Source organism: Monodon monoceros, unplaced genomic scaffold (genome assembly GCF_005190385.1).
Source record: "Monodon monoceros isolate NGI ecotype Baffin Bay Population unplaced genomic scaffold, NGI_Narwhal_1 Super_Scaffold_18, whole genome shotgun sequence".
In the NCBI taxonomy this organism is placed as follows: Eukaryota; Metazoa; Chordata; class Mammalia; order Artiodactyla; family Monodontidae; genus Monodon; species Monodon monoceros.
Genome location: NW_021703774.1, coordinates 164,313,851 through 164,323,127, shown reverse-complemented (window position 1 = coordinate 164,323,127; position 9,277 = coordinate 164,313,851).

Genomic DNA, 9,277 nt, shown 5'->3' with positions numbered 1-9,277 from the left:
TTGTTTCTTGAGGTAGGCATGTATAGCTATAAACTTCCCTCTTAGAACTGCTTTTGCTGCATCCCATAGGTTTTGGTTCGTCATGTTTTCATTGTCATTTGTCTCTAGGTATTTTTTGATTTCCTCTTTGATTTCTTCAGTGATCTCTTGGTTATTTAGTAACATATTGTTTAGCCTCCATGTGTTTGTGTTTTTTACGTTTTTTCCCCCTGTAATTCATTTCTAATCTCATAGCGTTGTGGTCAGAAAAGATGCTTGTTACGATTTCAATTTTCTTAAATTTACTGAGGCTTGATTTGAGACCCAGGATGTGATCTTTCCTGGAGAATGTTCCGTGCGCACTTGAGAAGAAAGTGTAATTTGCTGTTTTGGGATGGAATGTCCTATAAATATCAATTAAATCTATCTGGTCTATTGTGTCATTTAAAGCTTCTGTTTCCTTATTTATTTTCATTTTGGATGATCTGTCCATTGGTGTAAGTGAGGTGTTAAGTCCCCCACTACTATTGTGTTACTGTCGATTTCCTCTTTTATAGCTGTTAGTAGTTGCCTTATGTATTGAGGTGCTACTATGTTGGGTGCATATATATTTATAATTGTTATATCTTCTTCTTGGATTGATCCCTTGATCATTATGTAATGTCCTTCCTTGTCTCTTGAAAAATTCTTTATTTTTAAGTCTATTTTATCTGATATGAGTATTGCTACTCCAGCTTTCTTTTGATTTCCATTTGCATGGAATATCTTTTTCCATCCCCTCATTTTCAGTCTGTATGTGTCCCTAGGTCTGAAGTGGGTCTCTTGTAGACAGCCTATATATGAGTCTTGTTTTTGTATCCATTCAGCAAGCCTGTGTCTTTTGGTTGGAGTATTTAATCCATTCACGTTTAAGGTAATTATTGATATGTATGTTCTTATGACCATTTTCTTAATTGTTTTGGGTTTGTTTTTGTAGGTCCTTTTCCTCTCTTGTGTTTCCCACTTAGAGAAGTTCCTTTAGCATTTGTTGTAGAGCTGGTTTGGTGGTGCTGAATTCTCTTACCTTTTGCTTGTCTGTAAAGCTTTTGATTTCTCCATCGAATCTGAATGAGATCCTTGCCGGGTAGAGTAATCTTGGTTGTAGGTTCTTCCCTTTCATCACTTTAAGTGTATCATGCCACTCCCTTCTGGCTTGTAGCGTTTCTGCTGAGAAATCAGCTGTTAACCTTATGGGAGTTCCCTTGTACGTTGTCATTTTTCCCTTGCTGCTTTCAATAATTTTTCTTTGTCTTTAATTTTTGCCAATTTGATTACTATGTGTCTCGGTGTGTTTCCCCTTGGGTTTATCCTGGACTCGCTGCACTTCCTGGACTTGGGTGGCTATTTCTTTTCCCATGTTAGGGAAGTTTTTGTCTACAATCTCTTCAAATATTTTTTTGGGTCTTTTCTCTCTCTCTTCTCCTTCTGGGACCCCTATAATGCAAATGTTGTTGCGTGTAATGTTGTCCCAGAGGTCTCTTAGGCTGTCTTCATTTCTTTTCATTCTTTTTTCTTTATTCCGTTCTGCAGCAGTGAAGTCCACCATTCTGTCTTCCAGGTCACTTATCTGTTCTTCTGCCTCAATTATTCTGCTATTGATTCCTTCTAGTGTAGTTTTCATATCAGTTATTGTATTGTTTATCTCTGTTTGTTTGTTCTTTAATTATTCTAGGTGTTTGTTAAACGTTTCTTGCATCTTCTCGATCTTTGTCTCCATTCTTTTCCCGAGGTCCTGGATCATCTTCATTATCATTATTCTGAATTCTTTTTCTGGAAGGTTGCCTATCTCCACTTCATTTAGTTGTTTTTCTGGGGCTTTATCTTGTTCCTTCATCTGGTACATAGCCCTCTGCCTTTTCATCTTGTCTATCTTTCTGTGAATGTGTTTTTTTTCCCCCCCGCAGGCTGCAGGATTATAGTTCTTCTTGCTTCTGCTGTCTACCCTCTAGTGGATAAGGCTATCTCAACAAGGCATATTCTTTAAATATTTGGTAACATTGTAATGTGTCCAATCACTGAAGTTATATCAAGAGTCCCACAAATGCCCATGGCACATAGTGTAGCCAGTCCAGGAAGAGACATAGCTCCATCCATTGTAGCTTTGTTGTAATTGTTCCATGTTTCTCTTCAGCGTACCATGCCCAGGGTCTATGAGCATTTGTGATGTCCGCTCTTAGGTCTGTTCTGTTTTTCACTCTTGCTAATGGTCCATGAATCCCTTGACGATGTTGGTATAAATCTTCCCCATGTTTTAGTTGACTTGTCTCCTTTGAGGTAGGCATTATCATTCCAATTGGGTCTACTCTTAGTAGATGCCTGTGAGATGAGGTTCTAAGGCTCAGGCCCACAAGGTCCCTGTCTGGTGCTCTGTTCTTATTGACATTTTTCTGATGGGGTGAATTTCCCCATTCAAGATCCCTTGAGATTATGTTGACCTCATCCAGGCTAACTGAGGGGTCACATGGCTTTCTTTCGTTCCATGGGAAACTGGACCATAGCTGTTTTGTGTCATGATAGTTGTAGTTGGGCTAATAGGAGTATTTTAGTTATTGTAAAATGTCCATGCTCTGTATCCAGTCATGGTTTGATCCAAACGGGGTGTTTATCACCTTGGCAATCAGGTAGTGAAGTCAACCTATTAGGTTATGGTCAGTCTATTTACAGGAAAACTGGGCACATTATGTCAGAAAATTAGGACGGTTAATAGTGAAGCTATTGAGAGTTGTCAATGTAAATGTTTTTCTATTCTGAAAGAGATACCAGAAGAATCTTGTATCTGTACTCTTATTCCCCCATAATCTTTAAGTTTAATGTGTTTAAACTTGATTTCAGTGTTGTCAAACCCAAGTTCCTTTTCCCCAAGCACAGTAAGGCCAAACAAACTGAAACGCTGGATTGGAGCAGGGAAAGGTTTATTGCAAAGACCAAGCAAGGAAAACGGGTGGCTTGTGCTCAAAAACCAAACTCCCTGATGGTTTTTGGGGAAGAGTTTTTAAAGGCAAAATTTAGGGTGAGGGCTGTGGAATGTGTGACTTTCTTCTGATTGGTTGGTGGTGAGGTAACAGGATGGCACTCCAGGGAACTTGTGCTCAGCCAGAAGTTACTATCCCCTACCAGGGTGGGAGCCTGAGTTCCTACAGAAGAACTCAAAGATATATTGTGATGTCTATCTATCCCTTGAGGAGGAACCAGACCCCTGCTTTATCACTGCATTAATGTTTCTTGACTGCTCCTCCTTTGTTTCTGCATTCCCTCCCTTCCCTTTGAAATCTTACAAACTAGAAACAAAGCTTTTATAACTGGGAAGGCCCCACAGGGTTTCAATAGGGTTATTTTGTTTGTAGCTCTAGGGTGTCAGGATAGTTGTTTATTATGTAATTTAGACTACTTATTCTATCAGAACACTGTTCAGTCTTCCATTTATTTCACACCTAGTCTGGATTTAGGTTTTCATTAGTAATTCATTAAACTTTTTACCATTCCTGCTGATTTCCTTCTTATTGGCCTAGACCTGTTTCCTTACTGTAAAGTTTGTTCCCTGGTTTGATTCTGTGATTAGGGAGTTCCATAGGCACTAATAAGTGTCTGTATGTCCGATATTGTGGATTTAGCATCTCCACAAATCCCAGTCCTGAAAAAGTATCCTCCAAAGACATTTCTTTTTTCTTTGTGGCTCAGTCATGGCTTTGACATAGTCTATCTACCAGATTTAGCCTTTGTTAGTTCTTCCAGATTGTTTTCTGTTGTCAAGTGACATAGAAAATGTTGGCAGATTTGACAATGTTTTAGCATGTGCTGTTTTAGGAATACCTCTCTCCCTTGAACATTTAATTGATGAGTTTGTGCCCAAATATTTGTTTGGGGGACACACATCTAGCTAATATTTTGTCAATTAATTATTTTTGATGTTAGAGTTCCAGTTAATTTATCTACTTCCGATTATAACTTGCTTTTTGAGTTTTATATTTCTGGGTGCTGAGATATGGTCTCCTAATATGTAAGATTGTCAAACCTAATGTATATTCTCTGATATTGGTGTTCTCCATACTGGTTATCTGTTTATTAGACAATTATTTGTTTTCCACTTTAGGTACCAAATTATTAGGCCATTGGCTACTGCCTGTGGATCAGAATTCAAGATAACTTCAGGATGTCCTTTCTGTAAGCTCCAACTTATTGGCAATTGTACTGATTTTAATTCATCGTATAGGGCTGACTTTGTCCCTCCACCTACCAGTTTCCCCTGTTGATGAAAAATTAATCAGTCTATCTAAGAAAGAAATGGAAAATTTTATTTGAGCCAATTTAAGGATTATAACTAGAGAACAGTATCTCAGAAAGTTCTGAGAACTGTTCTACTCAAGACACAGTTATATAAGTTTTTTGAGCAGAGGGCTGTACATCAAATGACTTACTATTGACAGTTTATATAATCTAGACCTTCATCGTGGTGGGTCATATGACCCCTTATAAGATCAAGAGGAATGTTATCTTTTTTTTTTTTTTTTGCGGTACTCAGGCTTCTCACTGTTGTGGCCTCTCGCGTTGTGGAGCACAGGCTCCGGACGCGCAGGCTCAGCGGCCATGGCTCACGGGCCCAGCCACTCCACGGCATGTGGGATCTTCCCAGGGGCATGAACCCATGTCCCCTGTATCGGCAGGCGGACTCTCAACCACTGCGCCACCAGGGAAGCCAAAGAATGTTATCTTTTAAGGAGTTGTCTTGTTGATGCTCGGAGAATGTTGCTGTTCATGGTTGAGCAGGTATTCCTGCCATTGGGGGAGGTTTGGTGATGCATAATGCACATACACAATCCACAATGAGGGGGGAGAGGATGCCAAAGGGCAGAGGAGATTTTTTGTGTAAATTTTTCTTGTCTTGCCATAAAATGTGAATTTTATTCCGCACCCCTGTGGTTGAATGTAGGACTGCTGCTTTCCATTTTACCCCTTCTGGCCTAAGTGAAGCACTGCCATCCTTGAACCATCACATCACCGGCACAGCCCCAGTGCCAGCTCAGACCAGGAGGAAGCTGCTGTCTCTAGGGTGGTGGGGTTGTGGTTGAGATGTTCCCTGCTCTCTGCTCAAGGGCAAGTCTAACAAAGGCTGAGACACTGCCTCCTCAATGGAGGACCCTGCTTTGTCCTTTCCCTTATATACCATTTCCATTTTAAGTGCATAGGGCTTTGTGCTACCCGCCTTGTTTGATCAGGACTGAGTCTTGCTCATGCAGAGATGAGTAACCTGGTTCTATGTATCCAGTGTTTTTTTTTTTTTTCTGTTGGATTTGTTTTCTGTATCAGAAAATGTCTTTGTCGTTGGTGATCACTTCTTAAAGTAAAAAAATATTGACTCGCTATGTTTTATACCTAAAGCTAACATAATATTGTAAGTCAATTATACGTCAATAAAAAGCAGCGGCGGGGGGGGAGGGGGGGAGAAAAAAAAAGAATGTCTTTGTCCAGTAAAGCTGAAACAGTACTATGCCTGATTCTCAAAGTCTAACTCAGAGCGACCAGTCTGCATGTCCATGAGTCACTGAAATCTGTTTTCTCTAGTAATATAGGTGCTTGGAGTATTGATGTCATACTGCCCTTTTTAGTTCATCTAAGGATGTCTGTTGGTGTGATCCTTGTGGAAAGTCTTGGGCTTTTTTTCCCCTAGAGATCTGATATATTGGAAAAGACTATCTAAGATGGGAACTTCCCTGGTGGTGCAGTGGTTAAGAATCCGCCTGCCAATGCAGGGGAGATCCCACATGCCATGGAGCAACCAGGCAACTAGAGAAAGCCCGCACGCAGCAACGAAGACCTTTTTGGCTGCGTTGGGTCTTTGTTACTGTCGGCGGGCTTTTTCTAGTTGCGGCAAGCAGGGGCTACTTTTCATTGTGGTGTGCAGGCTTCTCATTGCAGTGGCTTCTCTTGTTGCGGAGCACTGGCTCTAGGCTTGCAGGCTTCAGTAGTTGCAGCATGCGGGCTCAGTAGTTGCTGTGCGTGGGCTCAGTAGCTGTGGCTTGCGGGGCTTGCAGGCTTCAGTAGTTGCAGCATGCGGGCTCAGTAGTTGCTGTGCGTGGGCTCAGTAGCTGTGGCTTGCGGGTTTCAGAGAGCAGGCTCAGAAGTTGTGGCGCAGGGGCTCAGTTGCTCTGCAGCATGTGGGATCTTCCTGGACCAAGGATCAAACCTGTGTCCCCTGCATTGGCAGGTGGATTCTTAACCATTGTGCCACCAGGGAAGTCCCTACTGACCAGATTTTACCTAAAATTTTAATGAAGATAATCCCTTTTATAATTTTATGGTGGGCAACTGTTCATTCTTTTAATTCTAAACATTTTTTGATTTTATCTGTTCACGTTATTATGAACAAGTTATGTTTTCTGTCTGTCCCTCTATGATATGTATGTAATAATGTGTATGAGAATTTAACATTCTCAAATCCTTGCAAGTACTAGGCCACTTGTACATCTCTGGGATAGTTTCTGAAATGTCTATTGTTTTCTTTGCCAAGTAAATGCAAATTGGGCTTAGTGATCTTGGGATCCGGAGATAATAGTATTACAAAAAAAGATATTACTAGTATTTATGGTGGACGTTATTTTCTTGGATATATAGAGATATTTTCTGGGATTTCTTTTTTTTAAATAAGTATTTATTTATTTGGCTGCATCAGGGCTTAGTTGAGGCATGAGGGATCTTTCATTGTGATGCTCAGGCTTCTCTCTAGTTGTGGACATGGGCTCTAGAGAGTATGAGCTCAGAGCGTGAGGGCTCAGTAGTTGTGGCACGCGGGCTTAGTTGCCCTGCAGCATGTAGGATCTTTGTTCCCTGACCAGGGATCGAACTCATGTCCCATGCATTGGAAGGGGGATTCTTAACCACTGGACCACCAGGTAAGTGCCTGGGATTTCTAATGTATTAGATAAGAGCTCACAATACTTTTTGTACATCTTGTTTTATTTTGCACGTTTATTTTACTCTTATCTTTGTTTCTATTGTCAATCTTCATTTTTCTTCCAGCCAATCTAATGACTTGTAAGGGCTTAGGTTCCCCTAATGATGCCTTCTTTCTCTAACTCAGTAAAAATGACTGTGATCTCATTATTTCGTCCTCGACCTTTGTGTTGTAGGATATTAACAACCTTTGTGAATATCTGGATAGTGGAAAGGGAACAACTATCTCCCCACATGACTAAATGTTGACAAACCTTGCTTAAGATTGTCGTCATGGAGCACTTCCCTGGTGGTCTAGTGGTTAAGACTCAACGCTTCCAATGCAGGGGGCACGAGTTTGATCCCTGGTCAGGGAAGTTCCACATGCATGTTATCATGGAAAGAGCATGGATTTGAAAGGCAGAAAGACACAGAGTCCAAACTCTGGCTCTGCCCATTTTGGCTGCGAAATGAATCTTTCCACCATGCTTGGCCTGTGTGGAAACTGGGTCAACTGTGACCAGAAAGGTGGGCACTGTCTCAGGTTGCCGGGCAAAACTACAAAGGTGGGCTTTTCCAAGCCTTCTCAACTTTGTGCACACTTCTCCTTCTGCCTGGAACACTGTTGAGCCTCTCCTCATCCACCTAGGTCTATCCACACTTCATCTTTCAGCTCAGACAATTCCTCCTCTGGGAAGCCAGACTGCTTCCCCACTTCCTAGCTATATTTAGCACCCCTGTGCCTCACCTTCTTCATCTGTAAAATGGGGATGATAATACTACCTTCTTCGTGGCATTATTGTGAAGAGTAAATGGGCCAATACATGACAAAAGTCCTTGGCAAATAGAGAGCACTCAATAAATTATGAATAACTTATCATTAATAATAATGTTAATTATTATTATTTATTCATTTTATTAAAACTCGTTAGTTTTAGTATTCTCCGTATTCTCTGCTCCAGAGCAGGCTGTGTTCCCTCCTCTCTGTTTCCATGGCCCTGTCTCTTATAATGCTGAAGTGTACTTCTGTTTTTTGTGTCTACTAGGCTCTGAGCTGCTTAAGGGCAGAGGTGTGTCCTTTACCTCTTTAACTCAGCTCCTAGTATAGGACCAGGTACTTTTGGACTCAAGGTCAAAGTGGGATGATATACTAGGAAGAGAATGGGGTCTGGAGCCCCTTGAAAATGGGCACCTAACTTTGCCTCCCATTTCTGGGGCTACTTTGGACAAGGCCTCTAATCTCGCTGCATTTGGCTTCCTAATCTATAAAAGGGGGTGATTATACCTGTCTCCGGGCTTTTCTAGAGTGAAGGTATTCAAAGCACCAGACTTGGAACTGGCAACAATGAATAGTTATTTACTAGTAGCTTATCAAACTGTAAGTTGCATAAAGAATGTGGCAGATGAGATGTGACGGCCTTGATGTAGGAATGTCAGCCCATATCCAGGACTCAAGGAAGGTCTTAGGGGAGAGAGCCCTTGGAGATGATCCAGTCTGGCTGACCCATTGTACACAATAAGAGCGCATTGATTGGTGGGGACAATGGTCCTTCTCTAGAGTTACCTGAACATGTAGTGAAGTGACCAAAGCCTCAGTCTCAAGATGCTGAGTACTTGGTTTCTTGGTGAGCTGCCACCATCCCCAGCCCCTAAGCTGAATGGCGTACTGCCGCCTCCCAGGGGCAGTTTCTAGGGTACACAAGTTTCCTCATCCTCGTCTTGGTATTGACTGCCCCCTAGTGGACATTTCCTCCAGAACCATGCGTACCAGCTAAATACCCCAGAAGGGTTGGGCACTGTCCAACCTATTTGGTCCTCCTCTTCTCTCTCTATGCTCACTCCTGTGGCTCTCTTGCCCCATCTTGTGGCTTTACATATTTTCCATGTGCTGACTACTCCCAACATGTGTATGCCCGGTCTGCACTTCCCCCCTCAATTCCAGACTTGGAGATCCAACCTCCACTTGTCCTCTCCACTGGAATGTCAAATGGGCGTCTCAGTCTGAATGTGTCCAGAACAGAACTCCTCATCCTCCCCCAACCCTGCTCCTCTCACAGTTCTTCCCCTCCCACTTATGGCAACTCCATCTAAATCCCAGGGTACCCTCCTTGACTCATCTCTTTTCTTCACACTCCAAGTCCAGTCTGTCAACAGATCCTATTGGCTGTACCTTCAAAGTATGTTCGTTCAGAATCTGACTACTTCTTCCTATTGCAATCCTGGTCCAGGCCACCACCATTTCTTTTTCTTTCTTTCTTTCTTTCTTTCTTTCTTTCTTTCTTTCTTTCCTTCCTTCCTTCCTTCCTTCCTTCCTTCCTTCCTTCCTTCCTTC